Source organism: Chelonia mydas, chromosome 6, assembly GCF_015237465.2.
Source record: "Chelonia mydas isolate rCheMyd1 chromosome 6, rCheMyd1.pri.v2, whole genome shotgun sequence".
Taxonomy (NCBI): Eukaryota; Metazoa; Chordata; order Testudines; family Cheloniidae; genus Chelonia; species Chelonia mydas.
The window spans coordinates 131,905,293-131,919,026 of NC_051246.2; the positions used below are offsets into that span (position 1 = coordinate 131,905,293).

The 13,734-nt window shown below is 45.8% G+C and overlaps 1 pseudogene; it reads left to right on the forward strand.

The window, feature by feature from the left end:
- Positions 1 to 5,549: 5,549 nt before the first annotated feature.
- On the forward strand, positions 5,550 to 5,728 carry LOC114020802 (annotated as a pseudogene).
- Positions 5,729 to 13,734: the final 8,006 nt, after the last annotated feature.

Sequence of the window (13,734 nt, forward strand, 5' to 3'; positions counted from 1 at the left end):
AAAGGTAACCGGATCTTGACCACTGGTACCTAGGCAACTGCTAACTTTGAGGTCAGCAATTAACTCTTCTTCTGTCCATCAGAAATGAGTTAGCTCATGTGGGCTGCAGAACTCTCTGTGTTAAGAAGTTATCTTTTATTGTTAGGAATTCTGTTATGTTACTGGCCACATGAGATTAAATCACCCATGATAGTTTTTCTTCCTCCACGTTACAGACAGATGTTTGACAAACAGGATGAACTTTTCCTTAGTGACATTAAGTGGGCTGTAAGAGATGCTCACCAATACCGCACATCTTTTTTACCAGTTAGAACTCTAACCCAAAAGCATTCGAGGTCCCGTGAGTCTCAATTGTCTATGACTTTGTACCAAGTAGATTGCCATCCCTTCCCTCTTTTCCCATCCTGTCCTTGCAGAACAAGTTGTAACCACTGATTTTAGCATTCCAGTCATTAGACCCATTCCACCTAATTTCAGTAATACCAACCATACCATAAGTCATCTCATATCTGAGCATCTCCAAATCCTCTTGCTTATTACATAGGATCCTAGCATTGGTGTATAGACAATTAAAAATGTGGTCCTTCCATGCCACATAGTGCTTGGATTTGTTAAATGTATGATACCTTGGGGCTGGTTTTCATATCTGGGTCTCTAAACCATGACTGCCCTGTTATTACACTCCCTCTTCATGGTTAGCGTGAAGTCCTCCCAGCAATCCTAGCTAATCTATCACCCAGGAGATTGGTACCTGTCTCTTCTACTGAAATGGAGGCCATCAGAAGTATTCAGCCCCCCTGCCTCCATAATAGAGACCCCAATGTTCCACAAAACCTGCCCTGCTACAGCAGCTCTTTAGCCAACTGTTCACCACCAGTATCTTTTAAGAATTAGAGCCGGCATTCAAAACATGTATCCTTTCAGGAGCTCAGGGTTTGCTTCAGCTGTTGTTTGCATAATGTGAACATTTCAGCATAATAACTTAAAATTAACCTCTAAAGAGGAACCATCTTGATAACTCTTCAGCACAGAAGTAGGCATGTTTTTTCTTCATTTTCTGGTACTTAGATTCAAATTCAGGAAACATTCTTTTTACAGCAAACTTGAGCCGGGCAAGGATTTCCATAACGGCTGGTGCTTTCTTGGCATTTGCTTTACACCCCTCAGTACTCAGATGAGTACTTCAGTGAGGGTTGATCTGGATTTGACCGGAAACTCTGACTCCATAATAGGCTGATAAGTTTACAAGGTTGTTCAGAATGGAAATCTCTGCTCCAGCGTTGCTCAGCAATTCTATAAGTGAGCTGGTCTTTCTAAAGGTTACTCAGCTAATACAGCGGATAAAGGCCAAGATTTAAAGCCGGCTGCACTACAAAACCAGGATTTAACTTCTACTCCAGCCATGCACAGCAGCAACGTTACCAAAAGCGAGTGCTGGATTTCTGCGTGCCGGGAAGGGGTTTGTGCACTGAATATTGTCTGCTCAACAGAAAGAGAAGCCATAAAACAAAGAGGCAGCGCATTTGCCCTGCAGTAGTAGATAGATACACTCCTTAAAGCAGTGCTTGAGATTAGCAAGTTTAGTTCATGGGAATCTACAGCAGAGGTCCCAAGCAGAAGGTGGGGGAGGGAAGAGCACTCTCCTGGCATGTAAAACAGTCTCTCAAACAGGACAGTATATCGCAAATGCCAGCAGGCTACTGGCCTGGTTTTTTGGCTGTGCTGCCCTTTTCCTCCACAGGTGCAATTCGTGCCGCTAAGTACCTGTCTGTGCCCATGTGTCAGGTACCTTGACATCAAAATGGCTTCAATCTTCCCTGCCGTTAATTCCAGGCACGGAAAGGGAGGCTAGGTTTTAACGAGATGTCTGTCCTATTGTTCCATTTCATTAGCACTGCAATGTATAAGTGTAATCTGAGCCCAGCAGTTGGTGTCACACAGCCACGAATGGTGCAGCGGGCTACTTACCTCCGGGGGGAAGTATTTTTAAAAGAGCAACTCACAGGCAGCATGAAGGGAGGCAAAGGGAAGCTCAATTGCGTTGCTCCAAGGTGTTCTGTGAAATCACCTTGAAAAGAGAGTCAGGTTCTTATTTCTCTATTTGTATTGAGCTCATGTGCCTCTTTCACCTGCAAGCCAGTCTGGCAATCTGAACTGGCTTCGTCAGTACTGAAAATAGCTGAACCTAAAAATGGATACTCTTCTTCGGTAAACCGGGGAAAAGGGGAAGAATTTCCAGACTCTGCAGAAGTAACGAGGCAACTCGCACTAGCACAGACCATTTACATACGACAGCTGAGCTCAACGTAATCTGTTACTGCTTTTAAATATCACGGTTATACATGTATCTGCAGCAGATTTCAGACCAGGGCAGGTTCGTCAGGAGGTAAGGTTACAACTACACAGAATTGTGGCGGGATACGCGCGCACCACGTTTTTAGGACATACTCTCTTTTTTAACATGTGGGATGCCTGCATACATTTCATTACTTAGATTTAAATCAACGGTTTTGATTACCGGAAGCCCTGCTGGAACAACTCCATTCCCTTTACCGTGGCTATCTGTAGGTGAAGGGACTGGGCCCAGTGAACTTTTACAGATTTCATGTGGGTTATATTTCTTTGGTAATGTGCCAAAGTAACACAAACAGCCAGCGGGTGAAGGGTTCAGACTGGGGCCCTCTGGCAACTACCAAGCAGGGGGTTCCACAGGGCCCGCCTGCCTGTAGCCTCCTGCTCCGGTGTGCTGTCTACGGGTCCCCCCACTCAGCCTCATGGACCCGGGGCCTCCTTTATCTTGTCCAGCTGCAAGCATGGGCCAATTACAAGGTGCCGTTCAGCTAAGTCCCAGCACTGGTCTGCAGGGCTTCTCTCTGGAGCCGTGTCAGCTCTTCCCTACACACGCGCAACAAGCCATGAAAAGGGCAGATGACCCTGTTACTCACCTTCCCTCAGGAGTACCATTGCAGACACACTTTTTGTCCACCGACCTCCTCCTTCTCGTGGGAAAAAAGTCCGCCTTCACATGGGTGCCTCCACTCTGGAGGCAAACCATAACTGCATACGCTGCAGAGCTACGTACTGCGAGGGCTCACCGACCGCCAACTCAGTCCCCGGGCAGTGCTCATGCTATGGCCGCCACCTGGAAACCGACCCAAAATGCTGGAGAGGGGGCTGGTGAAGCTCCTGACCAGGAAAACCGGGAAGTCTGCTGCTTGCCAGGAGCTAAGATTCGCAATGTGACAGAGAGACTGCTGAGACTCATCAAGCCCTCGGATCGCTACCCCTTCCTGCTTCTCCACGTGGGCACCAATGATACTGCCAAGAATGATCTTGAGCGGATCACTGCAGACTATGTGGCTCTGGGAAGAAGGATAAAGGAGTTTGAGGTGCAAGTGGTGTTCTCATCCATCCTCCCCGTGGAAGGAAAAGGCCTGGTGACCATCGAATCATGGAAGTCAACGAATGGCTATGCAGGTGGTGTCGGAGAGAAGGCTTTGGATTCTTTGACCATGGGATGGTGTTCCAAGAAGGAGGAGTGCTAGGCAGAGATGGGCTCCACCTAACGAAGAGAGGGAAGAGCATCTTCGCAAGCAGGCTGGCTAACCTAGTAAGGAGGCTTAAACTTACTGAATGAAGGAGGCAACCTAGTGACAGAGGATGTGGAAAAAGCTAATGTACTCAATGCTTTTTTTGCCTCTGTCTTCATGAACAAGGTCAGCTCCCAGACTACTGCACTGGGCAGCACAGCGTGGAGAGGAGGTGACCAGCCGTCTGTGGAGAAAGAAGTGGTTCGGGACTATTTAGAAAAGCTGGATGTGCACAAGTCCATGGGGCCGGATGCACTGCATCCGAGAGTGCTAAAGGAGTTGGCGGATGTGATTGCGGAGCCATTGGCCATTATCTTTGAAAACTCATGACGATCGGGGGAAGTCCCGGACGACTGGAAAAAGGCTAATGTAGTGCCCACCTTTAAAAAAGGGAAGAAGGAGGATCCTGGGAACTAAACGCCAGTCAGCCTCACCTCAGTCCCTGGAAAAATCATGGAACAGGTCCTCAAGGAATCGATTCTGAAGCACTTAGACGAGAGGAAAGTGATCAGGAACAGTCATCATGGATTCACCAAGGGCAAGTCATGCCTGACTAATCTAATTGCCTTCTATGACGAGAAAACTGGTTCTGTGGATGAAGGGAAAGCAGTGGACGTGCTGTTCCTTGACTTTAGCACATCTTTTGACACGGTCTCCCTCAGTATTCTTGCCAGCAAGTTAAAGAAGTATGGGCTGGATGAATGGATTATAAGGTGGATAGAAAGCTGGCTAGATTGTTGGGCTCAACGGGTAGTGATCAATGGCTTCATGTCTAGTTGGCAGCCGGTATCAAGTGGAGTGCCCCAAGGGTCGGTGCTGGGGCCGGTTTTATTTAATATCTTCATAAATGATCTGGAGGATGGTGTGGATTGCACCCTCAGCAAGTTTGCAGATGACACTAAACTGGGAGGAGAGGTAGATATGCTGGAGGGTAGGGATAGGATACAAAGGGCCCTAGACAATTAGAGGATTGGGCCAAAAGAAATCTGATGAGGTTCAACAAGGACAAGTGCAGAGTCCCGCACTTAGGACGGAAGAGTCCCATGCACAGCTACAGACTAGGGACCGAATGGCTTGTCAGCAGTTCTGCAGAAAAGGACCTAGGGGTTACAGTGGACGAGAAGCTGGATATGAGTCAGCAGTGTGCCCTTGTTGCCAAGAAGGCCAATGGCATTTTGGGCTGTATAAGTAGGGGCATTGCCAGCAGATCGAGGGACGTGATCATTCCCCTCTATTGGACATTGGTGAGGCCTCATCTGGAGTCCTGTGTCCAGTTTTGGGCCCCACACTACAAGAAGGATGTGGAAAAATTGGAAAGAGTCCAGCGGAGGGCAACAAAAATGATTAGGGGACTGGAACACATGACTTATGAGGAGAGGCTGAGGGAACTGGGGATGTTTAGTCTACAGAAGAGAAGAGTGAGGGGGGATTTGATAGCTGCTTTCAACTACCTGAAAGGGGGTTCCAAAGAGGATGGATCTAGACTGTTCTCAGTGGTAGCAGATGACAGAACAAAGAGCAAAGGTCTCAAGTTGCAGTGGGGGAGGTCTAGGTTGGATATTAGGAAACACTATTTGACTAGGAGGGTGGTGAAACACTGGAATGAGTTACCTAGGGAGGTGGTGGAATCTCCTTCCTTAGAAGTTTGTAAGGTCAGGCTTGACAAAGCCCTGGCTGGGATGATTTAATTGGGGATTGGTCCTGCTTTGAGCAGGGGGTTGGACTAGATGACCTCCTGAGGTCCCTTCCAACCCTGATATTCTATGATTCTATGATTCAAGCTCACAAAGAGCCTCGCCTATGACGCTCCTGATTAGGTGAGACGTCCAGCCCCAGAGGAAGTTGTCTGAGCAGCTAGATGTATGCCTGGGTGCTGCTATGGACCCTGCCTTGTCTGTCTCTGTACTCCTGCCTCTCAGCCTGTTCCTGACACTTGCCCTCCTCTTCGGAGATCCCCCAACTGCTCCCAGTTCTTGCTTTCCTGCCTTGCTCTTGTCAGTTTAATATCTGATATGTTCTCTGTCTGAAAACTTTATATTAAATGGATTTTTGGAACAGGGAGATGGATTAGGAGCTTGCTCTGTCCACTCCACACATCAGCCTGGTATTGCAGTACTTCCGGGTATGGTGTCCCTCCCTCTGGGGAGAACATGCTGGTTAAAAAAAAAGAAAAAAACAGGTGTGTTGTGTGGCTGCGGGTCTTTTACTGGTAACTTTGGGGTCAGTTAGTCAATTTTCCAGGTCCCTGCTCTATGCCCTACCTTTGGTGCTGACTCCGGCTCTGACCTTTGAATTGGCACCTGACTGACTCTGACTCTAGTTACAGGCTCCCAACTCTACCTCTTAGGCCTCAATGCCCAGGCCCTACAGCTACCATCTTGTCAATCTGGGGTTCGTTTCCCACCTACCATGCAGCCACCACAGCGGGGCATGGTTGGTGATGAGAGTGAGGGTTGCTCCGAATAAATAGTACCTCAGGATCTCGATGGCTCACTTTATCACCAGGCACTCCTTTTCAAGCACTGCATAGGTGTTTTTCATGGGCAGGAGCTTTCTGCTCAACTATAATGTGGGGTGCTCCCCATCCTCAAACTCCTGAGAGAGGATATCCCCCGCCCCATGTGCAGGCATCAGTCTGTAGGATGAAGTCCCAAGGAAAGTCCAGGTTACATAGTACTGGTACTGCAAAGATTCTCTTTATTTCCCCACCTGTGTCTTGGGAAGGGACACGCTTTCCCGCTGGGTGGGAGGCCCCTAATGAGCCCTCCGGGGCCTGTGGTGTGATGGCAAGGCTCATCTGCAAGACTTGTTCAGCCTGGAGGAGGAGGCGCTTAAAAGGAGAAACTTACCACTGGAAGGGGCGGTGAACAGGAAGAAGGCTGCCCCGCGTAGAGATGGAGGGTAACAGAGGCAGTCCAATGGAGGAAGAGAGCGCCTTGGGGACCCCCACTCCGGAGCTGCCCTGGCTGTCAGCAAAGCAATACACCCCAGCAAGACGGGTAGGAGGTAAACCCGTGAAGGGGCACTAGATTTTGAGAGACTACGCTGATAAAGTCAAACATATAGGGTTGTCTGAGAGACTGGTGCTCGTTCCAGCCACCTCCCGAGTGTTGCCAACTGGGGTAGAAGAGAGGGTAAATGATGGACAGTGGGACATTGGGGACGGGGGCTATGGAGGCCTGCCCCCCACACATCTGGGTACACCTTTTGTGGTGCCTTTTTGTGCAGAATGTCCATCAAAGAGGCTGTGATTGTTGAGAAGCGGGGTATGAATCGTTAATACTAATCAGCCAGCCCCAGAAGGGATTTCACTGCTTAGTGCTTAGTGGTGGGGACTGGTGAGTCTACCGGGGCCTTTACCTCATCTGTCAGTGGCTTCATTCTCCCATTCCCCAGGGTGGATCTCAGGTATTTTGTTTCTGCACAGACAGTCCGACATTTAGTGGGGTTGGCAGTGAGGCCTGCTTCCCTGAGGGCCTGGAGCACTGCTCCAACCCACTGGATATATTGTTCCCAGGTACTGGTACAAACCACTACTTCATCCAGCGAGGTCAGCGTGTCTGCCCAGTGGGATAGGAGTATTGTATCCACCTGTCTTTGAAATGGCGCTGGGGGCCCATGGAGACTGAAGGGTTTAGAATTGATAGAGGCCTTAAGGTTTGGCAAATGAAGTCAGTTCCCTGGACTCCAGGGCTAACAGGGTTTGCTGGCATCCCGTAGTGAGGTCTAACACTGTTATGAATTGTGCCTTCCCCAAGCCATCCAGGTTTTCATCAATCTGAGGCATGGGCGATGCATCAAACGTAGATACTGCATTCACTTTATGGAAGTCAATACAACCAAATTCTGTTGTCTGGTTTGAGGACCAGCATGACTGACTACTTCATTCACTATGGGACTCCTCAATTACCCCCAGTTGAAGCATGCTCTGTATTTTTTTCACAGTGTCTCTTATCTGCTCAGGTATCTGGAAGTGGCCCTGCCAGACAAAACTCCTGGGTTTAGGATGAATGTGGCATTCAATCAGATGGGTTCTCCTGGAATGAAAACACCTGGAAAGTCCCTAACCAGCTCTCTGGCTTCCTCTTGTAGTGCCTGGGATAGATATTCCCCTAGGGGTACTTCTGTGGATGGCTCTGGGACCACCCTGGGGATCCTAAATCTAGTTCTTGTGGCTGGGTGAATAAAGAAAACCTCTCAGGCTTGCCATTATTTTAACAAGTTAACGTGGTATATCAGGGACCCCCTACCCTGCTGGCCCTTCCCCCACAATCCCTGGCACCCTACTCAGACTTGGCCCAGGTGTTAACCCCTTAGGGAAAGTGCAAATATATCCCCTGGCCTATTGAGGTCCCATCTCTCATAGACTCCGATGCAGGCGAGTTTGGCTTCTCGGGTTTTTCTGGTGACTCACAGTCAGATTTTGCTTCCAGAAAACTTTCCGCAAGGTGGATTGCCTCTTATACACGTGACTCAGTGGCGACAGACCTACTAGTGGGATCCAAGGAGTGGGATCTGACAGAACTGTTCTAAAGTTTGCCACCCCAACTTTATTCACATCTTCCTTGACCTCTCTGTTTCCCTTTTTGCAGCCACTCACACTCTCCTGCTCAGCATTCTCGGGCTTTCACAGCTCCTTCCTCTTGTGCTCCTCCTACCAATCTAGTAATTCTGCAAAGAGGAACTCATGGAGGGTCTTTTCCTCTTCCCCTCTCCTGCTATGTAGGGGGATTCCATAGACCCCCATCCCTGTGACCCCTTACCCTCTTGCTCTCTCTTCTAGTACCTCTCCAAGACTATGACAGGGTTCAAAAAGAACTAGATATGTTCATGGAGGATAGGTCCATCAATGGCTATTAGCCAGGAGGCAGGGGTGGGTGGGCAGGCAGGGGTGGGCAGGGGTGTTCCTAGCCTCTGTTTGTCATAAGCTGGGAATGGGCGATGGGGGATGGATCACTTGATGATTCCCTGTTCTGTTCATTCCCTCTGGGGCACCTGGCATTGGCCCTGGAAGACAGGATACTGGGCTAGGTGGACCTTTGGTCTGACTCAGTATGGCCGTTCTTATGTTCCATCCAGTTCTGTCTCCCGGCTCATCTCCTCCTAAATGTCTCATCATTATTCCCCACTTCTTACTCCATGGTATTCCTAAAATCTGACTCTCCCCCCCCCCAAATACACGGCTAAAACACTTGCCCAAGTCCACATCATCACCCCCCCCCCCATCTTGATATCTGTAACCTATTCCTCTCTTTTCTCCTTGGCATCTGCATTGGCCCCCATTCAAACACAGTTCTTAAGATCATCTCCCTAGTCTGTCCTGACCATGGCACCTCACCCTATTAATTGTCTGTTGGCTCAACAATCTAATTAAACAGAGTGGGAATAAGGCAAAATGATTTTTTTTATATAAGCTTCTGAAATATTTGCAAACAACGCTGGCCCAGCTCTAGTTTTCTGTCCCTCTCCAGTGTATTTTTCGCAAGCTGCACAGGTGTTGAGCCACATGATACTTGTTCATCGTCTGTTATGAAACCAAATTTTCAGCAATCCTCCCTTAATGCGTCTGCAAAATTTATATTCACTTCATGTTTGATTGCTTAGAATCCACATTTGCATGGGCAGAACAGGCAACATACTCTTTTTAACATGAAAATTCACCGAATTTTTGTGGCTGGTCCACTAGAGGATAACAGCCTACTAAAGTTGCCAGCTTATGTAGTTACTCCTTTAGCTGAGGTGGTAGAGGACAGTGCTTTAAACACACTGTTGGGGAGTCATTACATTTGTTTCCAAAATCCTTGGAGGTGACCACCAGCAGTGTCAATTTTGTTTTGGTTGAGTTTATTAGAATGACATGCAAAATGCCCCCAGCTAATTGGGTAGGACAGGCATTTAGTACAGAATGAAAAATTGTAATGGGTGAGATGTGCGCCTCCAAGAGCAGCACCAGGGAACGTAGTGCCAGCAAAACATCATTTCTAAAGTGCTTCAAGTTTAAAAGGCACCCTCTCCACAGCTGGGTTTGAGGGACAGCAGAGAGATCCTGCTTTTACCGGCTCCTCCTTGCCCCTGGAGATCTGTGAGGCAGCTGCAGTCCATTCTGGCTGCTTAGCACCAGGCGTTCTTTCTGTTGATTTAGGATTTGTTGGGTTCAAATGCAAGCTGCCTAATTGAACAAGCTCATTCATTTTTGAGGCTATAGCAGCAAGTGGCATTGCTTGGAATTTTTAAAGAAATGTGTCTTGGTTTGATATTCTATTTAGGAATGGAGAGAAATTTGTTCTGAAGGCAGAACTCTTCAAAGGAAAGAGCTTTGAATCTACCTTGAGACAAAATGTAAATGCATAATTTAAGCAATAAGCATTTTGTTGTGTGTTGTTCTTTGAAGCTTGCTAAGATTCCCCAAGACAGGTGCTCCGTTAAAGCTTTGACATTGTGTTTCCCGCTAACTTCTTGGTAAACTTCATAGATGGGTTGCATCGTAAATAGGGAAGTTGGAGTCCTTCACAGAGACCTAGAAATCTCTCAGAAAAACTTTCATCCCAGAGTGATGCTAACTTGGAAGTTTTACGGAGCTTGCCATTGAGTCAGCCTTATTCGCACGTGTAATTGTGGCTCCACAGCGAAGGGTAGGACAATAGGCAGACAAACCTTTCATCTTTTTTCCCCTATCCTTAGCTCTCTTCCCCTCTTGTTCTCCCTTTTCTGCACTTCCCACTGTCTCCCACTCCATTGTTCAGCCTTTTTAGCAGAGCTGGTTGCATTGGTCATTGGTGGGGGATTTAGCCTTTGGTGGTGTATTTGTTGTGAACTCTCCTCATTACACAAAGTAAAACTATTTCCCCATGTTTATTCCCCCCCCCCGGCTGTTCCTCAGACGTTCTTGTCAACTGCTGGAAACGGCCCACCTTGATTATCACTACAGAAGGTTTCCCCCCCCGCTCTCCTGCTGGTAATAGCTCACCTTACCTGATCACTCTCGTTACGGTGTGTATGGTAACACCCATTGTTTCATGTTCTCTGTGTATATAAATCTCCCCACTGTATTTTCCACTGCATGCATCCAGTGAAGTGAGCTGTAGCTCATGAAAGCTCATGCTCAAATAAATGTGTTAGTCTCTAAGGTGCCACATTATCCTCCATTTCTTTGAATATGTTTCTGGGATAGGAGCAGAGAACAATAAGGGCCACAGGAACTACGTGCTTCTAGTCAATAGGAAATAACCTTCTCAGAAGTCCCTCACTTTGTCTCCCATATTATACTTCCTGGTTCCCTCTAGTAAATGGAGGACCAGGAGCTTTATGGTTTTAACGTAACATCAGATTTCCTTTCCTATGGAAAGTTAATATTGTAATACCCTTAGGAGATAAACCATTAAAATAGTTTAAGACTAAATTCAGATTTTCAACTTGAGCTAATGATTTGGACAAATAGTTTTGAACTTCTGGGTTATTCATGAGCTGTTCAATTTAGCTACTGGCTATTAGTTATATATGGGGTGTGATTGGTCACCTAAGTCACATTATATTCTTTCTGATCTCTGACAGCCTGACAGAGTCTTTTCAAACAAATTAAGAATAGCAATGAGCAGTCAAATCCATGGACTCGTGAGGATGTGGGTACTTACTCATACAAAAAATACCCATTTGCCAACACCCATGGAAGCAAAAACCTTGCTCAGAAATATTCACAAACCTTGAATAATGAGTATCAGGAATAACAGTCAGTGTAGTTTGCCATTTGAAGCAAGGTTTCTAAAAGCTGTTGATCAGTATTTGACCAGCTCTACTTTTTACTCACTATTAAATACGAGTATTATTGTCACAGGTCCCATCGCTGCTCCTCATTCCAGTTTGTTGAGTCAAATATCAGGGGGTAGCTGTGTTAGTCTGTAGCCACAAAAACAACAAGGAGTCCGGTGGCATCTTAAAGACTAACAGATTTATTTGAGCATAAGCTTTCATGGATAAAAGCCTCACTTCTTCAGATGCATGGAGTGAAAGTTACAGATGCAGACATAAATACTGATACATAAAGAGAAGGGAGTTACCTCACAAGTGGAGAACCAGTGTTGACAGGGCCAATTCGGTCAGGGTGGATGTAGTCTACTCCCAAAAGTAGATGAGGAGGTGTCAATTCCAGAAGAGGCAAAGCTGCTTCTGTAATGAACCAGCCACTCCCAGTCCCTATTCAAGCCCAAACTAATGGTGTTAAATTTGAAAATAAATTTTAGTTCTGCTGTTAATTTTTAGTTCTGCTAGAAATTCTTGCCAGCTTTCAAATCTCTTATTCATTTGGTCTTATTATTAATATAATCAGTAGAGCTGGTTGGGAACAAGAATCTTCATCTAGGAAATTCAAACGTTTCCAGAAAAATAATAATTCCAAATCAGAACAAAAGGCCAAAATCTCAATATTTCCCATGAAATGAGAATTCCAAAAAAGAAAAAAAATATTTGGGACCTTCAAATAGTTTCATTTTGACAATGTTCTAAAGTTTAATAGAATTTATATTGCATTAGAACATTACACATATTATATATAAAATAGCAAAAGTATTTTAATATAATGCAGAAGTCTAAACAAAATCAATCAAAACAATAAGGTCAAAATGAAGCGGTTTTACTTTACTGAAACAAAATGTTTCGACATTATCAAAATGATACATTTTGACATAAAAACAAAACGAGATACTGAGAATGATGCATTTTGACTTTTTCCCTTCAAAATTTGATGAAGGTGCAATTTGTGGTGGAAAATGGTTCTGTCACTTTTTTTCGACCAGCTCAAACCATGAGCAATGTTTGTTAAGCTGATATTCATTAAGCTGATAGCTGACATAGTACTTGACACTCCACAAGATGAAAAAAGACTTCTTCCCAGTGCAGAGGAGCAGGGACTGACACACCTAAACAAATCAGACACACCAGGCATTAATAGATGCAGAGGCAGATTCTATTTAAAGATGTCTCTTTTATGGTGCATGGGGAAGTATTTTCAGTGATGTGGGCCTCCTGGAAATAGTGAGTTTGGAGAAAGGGAAAAGAAGGGACATACTCCCATTATTTTCTCATTAATTATACACACCTTTGCTAATTAAATCTCAATTGGCTGTGAAGAGTTGTGTAAATCGAGTCTATTTATACACAAGAGTCTATGGTGTATAGGCTATCTTCTGTTGCAATTGTCGTAATGGCCTAGATTTTCTTGTTGCTGCCCTTTCCCCTTCATATGCACTGATGGAAAATGCTGCTTTCTCGTCACTTCCCCTGGATCTGGTGTTTAATTATTGAGCTCATTGAACAAAAAGAAACTGTAGACTTTCAAAACTCCAGACATCAACAAAACCGTGTCACCCAGGATATTGCAGATCATTAGGGAGAGAAAATCAGTTCAGTTAAAATAAGAAACAACTTCATTTAAAGGGAGCATGTGGGGGAATGAGAATGGAAAACTCTGAATAACACCTTGACAGTGCAAAATATATGAGAAGCACTGCTTCCTATACAAGCTGCAGGTTGGAGACAAGCCATGCGTTGCATGGGGAAGTGTGAAATCAGAGGGATGTGGCCTGAAAGATTTAAGTATACATTATTTCCTCACATACGTGCTTTTCTCTTGCCTTGTATTTGTGAGTACAGTCATGCAAGTGGAAGGGGTTGTTTTAAATGGAGGAGGTTGCTTGTGGGTTTAGACCGTGCAGACAGCATTGCAAATCTGGCAGTCAGTATTAAAACTCGGCGCTTATTTCCCAAATCTTTGTTACAGTCAGGAAGCAAAGATGTGATCATGACATGCTAATAGTGCTGTGAAGGTGAAGAACCAGGAAAGTGCAAAAAGACCATTACAGGTGTTGTTTTTCTCCTGAGATGAAAGGAAAATAGAATAGGAGAAGTGATTGCCTGCTGGTGAAATCTGACATCATTCATTGGGAAGATGCATCAAAGGCAAAAACAATGCTGCACTTTGGGAATGAAGATGTTACAAAGATACTCTCATCGAGTGTTGGATCAGGAGAAGGTCTTGCACCCAGGATTTATGGGGAGAGGGGTAGCTCAGGGGTTTGAGCATTGGCCTGCTAAAGCCAGGGTTGTGAGTTCAATCCTTGAGGGGGCCATTTAGGGATCTGGGTCAAAAATT